Below are 10276 nucleotides of genomic sequence, written 5' to 3'. Positions count from 1 at the left end.
AGTTTGCCAAGTATGGTTCCGTGGCCAATGCCATGTATGAAAAAGTCTCTGAGCATATGCTCCAAATATCTTTCAAATTCGCAATGCCCTGCAAGACGTCTTAGCTCGGCGACATACCTCGCCACTTCCTGGTCTTCAGACCTTTTGTAGGTGTAGAACCGGTACCTCACCATCAGAACGTTTTCCTTTGGGTTCAAGTGCTCTCGGACCAGTGTGCACAAATCGTCGTATGATTTTTCCATGGGTTTCGCTGGAGTGAGCAGATTCTTCATGAGGCCATAGGTTGGTGCCCCACAGACGATGAGGAGATCGCCCTTCGTTTGGCAGCATTCTCTTCCCCATCTAGCTCGTTGGCCACGAAGTATTGGTCGAGTCGCTCCACAAAAGTCTCCCAATCATCTCCCTCCAAGAATTTCTCCAGGATGCCCACTGTTCTCTGCATCTTTGGGTTCGCTATCTGTATCCCATCGCCAGTTGTTATGTATGGAGAGTCTGACTGAACATTGTGAGCTCAAAATAAAGTGTGACCGTAGTCTTTTATTGCAGGTCTCCAGAGTGCCTCTCCAACCCGTGAGGCCTCCTTAAATACCTTTGCTCCCATGGGATTATGGGATCCCTTGGGACTCCAGGGGATGAGCCCTCTGGTGGCTGTACAGAGTAAATACATGTTTACATATCTAACAATCAATAATGTAGGCTCGACTATGTATGATCAGAGCCAAGGTGTCATGTATACAGGTAGAACACTGCTAAAGGACACTGGATTCAACAGGGACCATGCAAGTGCTAGAGGAATCCCCCTGTGGGAGACTCCCAGGTCCAGCTGGCTACCAGACCATGCAGCTTGAACCTTTGGAACAAATGTGATGCCCCAGGAAGGGCCCACACACACCCACTGGGAGCAGACCCACTACAGGAACAGTGGTCAATGGGCAGCACAGGCACCACCACAGGCAATCTGCCCCAGACCAGCCCTACACCCCCTGGCCACCAGGGCCAACACCAGGAATGAGAGGTCAATACCCTCCAACTTTCCTGGCAAATCCTGGGATGACGAGGTTCTCATCCCAATTGGAGGCCAAGGAGCCCACTCAGTCCTGTGGTCCTGCCCGCCACCACACAATTACTCACATCACAGGGTATGCACCCTACCCACTGCTGCAATGGCTAAACCCCTGAGGGATCCCACAACAGTGACACCCACACGGTCTGTGTGTGAGGCTGGGGGCGGGGGGGAATGTATGAGGCCAGCCTCAAGTACAGGGATCACACCTGGCACCCACACAACCCTCACCACAACCTCCCATAGCCCACTACTGATCACCTCCCCAGGTCATGACAATAAGGACTTGAAAAATGCTTAGGAAAGAGTGTTGTTATGTATGCATGCTTGTACTGTTGTATGATGTCTGTAACACTGAATGTACCTTTACACTGTACACACCTTACCTGTACACCAGAGGGTGCTGCTGCTGGAGACCCAAAGTAACCCAGTAACAAAGGAAGCTCACAGCTTGGTGTCCTCACTTGAGAAGCTGTAAATAAAGGACTACAGTCTACACAGTTTAAGTACCCTGCCTCGTAGAGTCATTACCAAAGGTGCCTACATATACAATAATTGGGTTATTTATCTCATTGCTGTTTGTGTGAGCTTGCTGTTGGCTGCTGCGTTTAGAAACATAGCAAATAGGTGCAGGAGTAGGCCATTCGGCCCTTCTAGCCTGCACCGCCATTCAATGAGTTCATGGCTGAACATGCAACTTCAGTACCCCATTCCTGCTTTTTCGCCATACCCCTTGATCCCCCTAGTAGTAAGGACTACATCTAACTCCTTTTTGAATATATTTAGTGAATTGGCCTCAACAACTTTCCGTGGTAGAGAATTCCACAGTTTCACCACTCTCTGGGTGAAGAAGTTTCTCCTCATCTCGGTCCTAAATGGTTACCCCTGCTACATTACAACAGTGACCACACTTCAGAAGTACTTCATTAGTTGTAAAGCCCTTACATTTAATCTTTTATCAATGGCCCCTCGTTCTTGACCCTGTAACTACTGGAAAAAGTCTGCTTCTAACTTCTCTAGCCCATCTTTCATGTCTTTGGCCTAGAAATTGGTCCACTTACCACCACAAGCTTCCGCTGTGATCCAGTCAAAAAATGTCGGCCTCCACTCTAGCGCCCTTCTCTGACACAGGGATTAGCGGCCGCCATTTTGGCGAGGGCCTTTGTGCTGCCGATAGTGCTGGCCTTGGAGATGCAAATGAAGTGAGTGTGACCACACATCGACTTAACGTCACCAGAGCAAACTTGGACATTCGTGCTGAGCTCAGCGCTGGGTCCTAAGCGCACCATGTAAACCCAGCGTTCAGCAGACTGACAGAGATGCTGTCAGCACCTCTTAAAATGGACACATACATCTTCAGGTAAGTTTGCATTGAAGCTTTTGAACTGGATTTTTTTTTATTTTATTGAATTAGTGGCTTAATACAGCTGAATTGTATTTTTGAGTGTGCAGATAGTGCTGCTGGATGCTTGTGAGGACTCGGATGGTAAAGGAAGGCCTCTGAGAAGTCAGAAAATGCTGGAAATATTCAGAAGGTCAGGCAAGATCCATGGAGAGAAACAGAACTCACATCTCAGGACGAGATGCTGCCTGACCTTCTGACTATTTCCACTATTTTATGCTTTTATTTAAGATTTACAGCATCCGCTTGCAGAGGGAAGAGGAAGAAGCAGAAGGAAGGATGCATCCCAGACAGCCCCTTTCTGGCCGGGTTATCCGAGATGGAATCATCCACCTGTGGTACCAGTGACCACAACCCCAATTCACTTTCAATATTTCTCCCACACCTTACCTTCCCTGTTACTGACCGTCACATTGTCCTCTTGGTCACAATGCTGAAATAAAAACCACCACAAACTATCCAGTCCAACTTTATTTATCTTACTATCAAATATGACATCAAAAAATCAACTCATCACCATTATACATGCCCTGTGTGAGTGTCTTGTGTGTGCCTTTGCCTATCCTACTGATGTCACGCAGTGCGACCCCAGTTGCTGCAGCAAGGCTGATGGAAGGCTGCTGACTATCAGTGGGGGATACTGCAAATGGCCTTGATGGTTGACAATGAGGAGCTGATAGGCGGCAGTGTAAAATTGTGTGATGGTGTTTCTTCTTCTGTACTCTCCTCTCCCTCTCATTGGTAAACCATTGGTAAACCACTGGCTGGGCAGGCTGCATTTCTTGGGTGTGTGAAATGTGGAAGGCACAAGGGTAGAGTTGTGATGAGGGGAGCGTGGGAAAGCAAGAGGTGCATGTGAGAAGGAGGATAACGTATGAGGATTCCAGCATCTTGTATCCTTTCAGTCCCACCACTGGCCTGCAGCTCAGCCATGCCCCTGCCAAAAATGGCCAGCACTGTCTCCTTCAAGGGGGTGAGGTGAAACTAGGAATGGGAGGTGTGTCTTGTGTTTGTTACAGATTGTTGGTGGGTGAGTGATTGGGGGTGTGGGGGTCGTGCATTGAGCAGTGTGTGAGACTTGTGTTGTAGTTGGTAGGAGACAGCTTTTGAAGATGCATTCACTGACCTTGATCAATGGCCTGAGGTCATGAAGTTTCTTTGGGCACTGGAGTCATGTGGTGGGGGGGGGGGGCGGGTGACACTGCTGGCAGTGATGGCCTCATTGATGTGGTCCCACATCGTTCTTGCTAGAGGGCCTCCTGGCTCCTGTGGGTAGAGGGCCTGTCTTACAGTGCTGATCTCCTGCACAAAGCTGGAGTGCTGAATGCGAGATGCTGGGTGCCCTCTCCCTGGCTTGCTGAGCCACTTGTGTTCGTGCTGAAGCACCTTTCCCATTTTCTTTAGATGCGGAAAGCATTCAGCTTCAAGAGCTGAAGATTTCCATTCAGGAATTCTTTTTAATGTTAATTTTTTTGTTGAAGGCAGTTGAGCCGTAAGGGCTGAAAACTGCCTATTATGTCATTTTTATATTAATAATTTTGGAATACATTGCCCTTTTAAGAAAGCCACATGTGCTTTGCGGAATCACAGCCTTGCTCCCGGAGGTTGTTCGAAGCTGCAACGCCGATTTTGGACACCATATTGGGGCCCGCCGCCATCTGAACGGTGTTACACTGTGAGTTTAGCGCTGAGCTAATGATAATTAGTTCCCAGCATCAACATTTGGTACCGGCAGCTTTTGTGTCGCTGCATCGAAATCCTGGAACTCCCTAACAGCACTGTGGGAGCACCTTCACCACACGGACCGCAGCGGTTCAAGAAGGTGGCTCACCACCACCACCTCTCAGGGGCGATAAATGCTGGCCTAGTCAGTGATGCCCACATCCCAGGAACAAAATGTCTTAATTACTGCGAAACAACGCCTCTGGCACTGGAAAGTAAGCTTTTACAAAATGTGGAGCCTCATACCTTCAGCTTTTTATTATTTTATTACTTTTTCCTTCAGTGTCTTTTGTCTCTCCCTTTTAATCTAATCTTTATCTTCCTCTGTTTATTTCACTTTCTGCTACTGATGTGACATTAAATTAATTATTCTCACTGACACTTCCTGGTTCAGACTCTGCGTGGCTCATTCACGATTCTTCAATCTGATTGGTTAAGGGGCCACAGAGCTGCTTGCTCTGTTCACACAGATCTCAGGTAGAGGGTATCGTGCTGCTTGGATCTCTAACTTACAGTATCTTGCCGCGCAAAACCCCATGGAAAGTGCGTGGGCAAGTGCAGACCTAACAGCTGTGGCTCAGTGGGTAGCACATTCGCCTCTGAGCCAGAAAGTTGTGGGTTCAAGTCCAACTCAAGGGACATGAGCACAAAACATCTAGGCTGGCTCTCCCAGTGCAGTACTGAGTGAGCGCCGCACTGTCAGAGGGGCAGTACTGAGGGAGCACCGCATTGTCAGACGGGCAGTACTGAGGGAGCACCGCATTGCCAGACGGGCAGTACTGAGGGAGCACCGCACTGTCGAAGGGGCAGTACTGAGGGAGTGTCGCAGTGCCAGAGATTCAGAGGCGAAACTTGATATGGGAAACAAGTCTGTGTTTGTACTGGTAAAACAAAAACTTTGTGAGGCTCATAGTCAATTAAAGATGGTCTTCGCTCACTCACTCACAGTCTGAAATCAAGCTTCTCCATGGACGACTGTCTCTTTAGTCTCTGTCTGTTCTTTCTCCCCAATGATTAATACTGGTCCTTCACACGGTGTTTCCAATCTGCTCTCCAGTCATCTTTCCAGCTCTGGATGAATTTGATGAACTCAATGTGTTTTTAAGCGCCATCTTTGTTTTTCTCACATGTGCAAAGGCACATTTTGTGTCAGTTTTGTTCGGCCCTCCCCTTTCTGGGTTGTTATGGTCTTCATTGCGGAGGCATCTCTCAGTTGTGATGCGGGCCCTGGATTCTGTGCCCGTACAAGTCCTGGCAGTTCAAGGTGGGGTAGGGTTAAGGCACGGACCTGAGATACAGAACATACTGAGAAGGCAACAATTGCAACCCTTGGCAGCCATATTAGAATGTGCAGCTCTGCTCGGAATATAGACCGTACAGCACCACAGGCTTTCAAAGTACCTGTGTGAAAATATGTAGAAATGAGATTGTAGATCAGACACTTCAAGTAAAATGCTCCAAAATTAAGATGTTTATGCATCTCAAAATCAAATTTAAATACTTTGGAAATAAAAGATCAGGCCCCATGTGACCTTTCACAGGTCAGAATGAAAAAGGATCATTTCCAATCTCTGGCAATGTGGGAGGACAATAAGGCTCCCTCACTTCAGTCGCAAGTCTGAAATAATATGGAACAGGTTGTATAGGACTGGTGGTTTTCTAACTCCCGACCTACAGAATTGTGGCTTTGTGATATACATTACAGTCTAAACAAATGATTCCCACTAAACAATGATGATTCCCGTGGCTTTTATTCATGCGTGGACAGGAGGTAAACTCGGAAAGGATTGAAACTATTCAATGTCACCATGAGGAAATTGCTGTGACATCAGCGCGTAGTTGAGAGCCTGTTTTCGTCTGTCGTACCCCAAGACTGGCCACATTTTGTCGTCCAAAAGAGAGGCAAAGTCGGGGCAGACCCTTACATGAGGTCTCCGCCCTGATTGCGCTCTCACTGTTCTTCAAATTGTGTTTCTACCTTCTCTCCCTTTCTCTCTTCCTTTAAGCTGCCCCATAAAACCTACCTCTCTGACCAAGTCTTTGGTCACCCGTCCTGTTATCTCCTTCTGTGCTTGATGTGAAAAATATGTATTGATAGCGCTCTTCTTCAGCGACTTCGGATGTTTTACTCTGTTAAAGGGGCTATAGAAATGCAAGCTGTTGTTGCTTCACACCATGGTCTCTCTCCCGAAGCCATGTTTTTGGTCCCCGCCACAAACTCCGTTCCCAAGCCACTGACCCCATCCCTCTCCCCAACTCCTGTCTGAGCTGAACCAGACTGTTCGCAACCTCGGTGTCGTATTTGACCCTGAAATGAGCTTTCGACCACATATCCGCAGCATAACTAACACCACCTATTTCCATCTCCGTAACATCGCCCGTCTCCGCCCCTGCCTCAGCTCATCCAAGACGTAACACCCCGAGATGTCTGTGCTCCTCTAATTCTGCACTCTTGAGCATCCCTGATTATAATCGCTCCTCCTTTGGTTGCCGTGCCTTCTGTTGCCTGGGCCCCAAGCTCAGGAACTTCCCGCCTAAACCTCTCCATCTCTCTTTCCTCCTTCAAGATGCTCCTTAAAACATATCTCTTTGACCAAGCTTTTGGTCACCTGTGTTAATTGCTCCTTATGCAGTTCCTTGTGATATTTCACTACGTTAATGGCGCTATATAAATACAAGTTGTTGTTGTTGATACCTTCTCCTCCTTCAAATAACTCACCTGTTGCACCCCTCTCGTCTCCTTTATAATCATCATTCTCCACTGCAACCCCAACATTAGATTTCCTTTCTCCCCTCAGCCTCCACACTGCGACCCCACATTTTTCACCATTTCAATCCTCATCTCAACTCGACCTCTCTCCTCTGAATTCACTGCCCTGCTTTAACTTTCCCCTCCACATAATGCCTTCTACTCATATTCATAGCTGCCTCTCGACCTTACCATCCCCCATTGTCTCTCTACTCCCACGGTCTCAAACTCTCACAAGACCATCTCTGACCACTTTCAGATATCATCACCCATATGCCCCTCTGCACCTTTTCAACCCCATTTCCTTCTGTGTCGGGCCCTGGATAAAATCTCTCCCTCAGGTCACTTAGAACTGCTCTCTCAAATTCCCAACTACCCAACTGCCTTTGGCCTTCCATTTCGTGAGGAGACATCTGCAGCTGTCACATCACCTCAGCCACTCTCTCGCTCTTGTCTATCTTTGATGCCCTTGTCCCCAGTAAAACGCTGACTCTCTCCCACCTTGGCCGTTACCCCGGTACGGGCCCTCATCTTCACCCCCTCGAGTACAAGGGTCACAAACGTGAGTGTACCTGGCTGGTACACAAAAGGTTTCACCATCCATCATCAGATCAGCTGGATGACAGCAAACACTTTTGGGCTTTGCTCTTCTCTGCCAAAACCACCCTCTGGAGAGCAAAGCTGACCTACTGGCTTCTTTACTGCACCACCAACTGTTTCCAGTTACTTTTCCCTTTCATCACCAGCAAAACCTTTTGTCTAACAATCTCTTTTTGAAACTATAGTCTCCTTATGTCTGTATTTTCACTTTCTGTTATCGGTGTGATGTCCCTCTGACAGGGACCGTGGTTCTCACATTGGACTGTTCAGCCACCTAAGGACTCATTTTTAGAATGGAAGCAAGTCTTCCTCGATTCCGAGGGACTGCCTATGATGATGATGATGTCCCCCATCTCCATTAAAACTGATGGAGGCTGCAGTTTCAGACCAGCCCGAGGATCTCTTTGGGATTGTGTGACCCCAGGAAATCAGGCTACAGGCTGGGTGTTGCAGGAATGAACATGTGTCTCAGTGATGAGTCCCAGTGTGTGCTGCCGTATCAGTAAAATGGCTCCGAAAATGGTAGCACGGCCGAATTAAACTTGCCTCCTCTTGAGCAACTCTGTCTCTCTCTCCCTGTGACTAGATAGGTTATTCCTTTAGTGGCTCCTCCATGAACATCTTTTATTCCTGGTTAAAAAAAAAGACTTGGATTTATACCGCGTCTTTCACAACCACCGGGCGTCTCAAAGTGCTTTACAGCCAATGAAGTACTTTTGGAGTGTGGCCACTGTTGTAATGTGGGAAACGCGTCAGCCAACTTGCACACAGCAAGCTCCCACAAACAGCAATGTGATAATGACACCGATAATCTGTTTTTGTTATGTTAATTGGGGGATAAATATTGGCCCCAGGACTAAGCACGTGAGGTGTATCTAATCGCCAAGGTTGCATTAGTACCGTTCAGTCAGCTCTAACGATGGAATATTTTCCTTTAGCTTCTAGCAGTTTATGCTCAGTCGCTTTTCAGACGTTAGCGGAGAAATTTGAAAAGTTTTGTTGCGGTGAATTTTCTGTTTGGGGGGAAAAAAAACAGAAATGTTGTGTGCTTGAGTCGATGAACGAGTGAATGTGTTGATTACTCACCACAGATCGAGCTTGTTTTGTGCTCCAGAACGTCAAGAGAGCGCATTGAGCTGAGGGAGGGAGGGCGTATGGCTGAAATTTCCACCCAATTACTACCTGAATCAGTAATGTTGGAGTCGAGGGTTATGGGGAGCGGGCGAGGAAGTGGAGCTGAGACCAAGATCGTAGAATCATAGAAGTTTACAGCACGGAAGGAGGCCATTTCAGCCCATCGTGACTGTGCCGGCCAACAAGAGGCTATCCAGCCTAATCCCACTTTTGGTCCATAACCCTGCAGGTCACGGCACTTCAAGTGCACATCCAAGCACTTTTTAAATGTGGTGAGGGTTTCTGATGGGCCGTGATCTTATTGAATGTCGGAGCAGGCTCGAGACGCCAAGTAGCCGACTCCTGCTCCTATTCCTTGTGTCCTCATACGGACATTGAGGGATGGGTGGAGACCACGTGGTCAATCCTGCCCGTCCCACGATATTGTGCATCGCAACATAGGCACTCTCCTCTCCACCCCACCTGCCGATCTCCTGCCAGAGTCACAAAACCCTCAACAGGCGAGAGTGCGAGGGCGGGGAGGGAGGCGTTGCTGGCAGAGGGAGGCGAGGGATGCCCAGGTGAAGACATGGAGGGATGTGTAGAGGAGGATATCAACATTAACGTTGGTGCCCAGGGAGACAGTGCAGGCCAGTGAGGGCGGGAGCGACGGGCAAGGGGGAAGAGGACGCAAGCGGCGGGGTTTGGGGCAAGTTGGAGCTGATGGAGGAGGAACATTTAGAAAGAAGGATTGAGTCTGAGTTGGGGATTGTGGACTTTTGGGCCTGGGTGGGTGAGGTGGGCATCTTTGCAAAAGACGTCACCGCCCCTGGCAACAGGCTTCCTATTGGCGGAGCCAGCCACGTCACTCAGCGCGGCCCAGCCCCTCTCCCAACCCGCGCGGCGGACCGTTATGCTAATCATGTCCTCGCGCTCCCTCCCCCAACCGTTGAGAGCAGGGAGGGGGCGGGCACTCCATCCAGACTGATTGACAGGGCGGGCAGCCAATAGCAAGGCGGGGGAATTGTGAAGTACAGTGCATTTCGGCCAATGGCGAGCGGGGCACGAGGGAGAAGGGAGGGGAGACAAGCGACGGCGCCATTCTCCTCGGAGCGCCGTTCAGGGCGGTTGTCTAACGGGGAGAGAGTGGCCCCTGGTGTGATGGCGGGGTGGGAGAGAAGGGGATGTTCTCCGGTCCTCAGCGACCATGCCGCGCATTGAGCACCGCGCTTTCCGTCCGTCGGATGGAGATGATGGCAGCTCACTCCTCCCGCCTGCTGCCTCCGGCCGTCCCTTTCCCCCTCAACCAATCAGCACGCCGCAGACCTGCCTCCCCGCGGCGCTGATTGGCCGCTCCTCCCCGGACCCCGCCCATCATGTGATCGTTCGGTGGTCCGGGGCCGCACGCTCTCCCGGCCCGCTGCGCTGCTATTGGCCGGGCGTCGGCTGGCTGCCTCCTGGTTGGTCGCCGGGCCCACGTGCTGGACAGCGCCCGTGTGGTGAACAGCAGCGGGCGGACCTGGAGGCCCTCCTGATGTCACAATGCCCGCCCTGTCAATCAGTCTCTGGATGGAGACACCGCCCCTTTCCCGCTTTTATCAACGGCTTGGCGGAAGGGAGGGGGCGC

General features: G+C 49.7%; 1 long non-coding RNA gene across 1 annotated transcript; it reads right to left on the bottom strand.

The window, feature by feature from the left end:
* Positions 1-2936: 2936 nt before the first annotated feature.
* On the bottom strand, positions 2937-9936 carry LOC139251726 (uncharacterized). The gene is made up of 3 exons (XR_011591412.1): positions 8623-9936; positions 8083-8166; positions 2937-5588 (listed from the first exon to the last, which is right to left on the bottom strand). It is a non-coding gene; the product is annotated as an uncharacterized lncRNA (long non-coding RNA).
* Between the last annotated feature and the right edge of the window lie 340 nt (positions 9937-10276).

The sequence above is a fragment of the Pristiophorus japonicus genome, unplaced genomic scaffold, assembly GCF_044704955.1.
Source record: "Pristiophorus japonicus isolate sPriJap1 unplaced genomic scaffold, sPriJap1.hap1 HAP1_SCAFFOLD_433, whole genome shotgun sequence".
NCBI classification, from domain to species: Eukaryota; Metazoa; Chordata; class Chondrichthyes; family Pristiophoridae; genus Pristiophorus; species Pristiophorus japonicus.
This window is presented reverse-complemented; position numbering and strand designations above follow the sequence as displayed.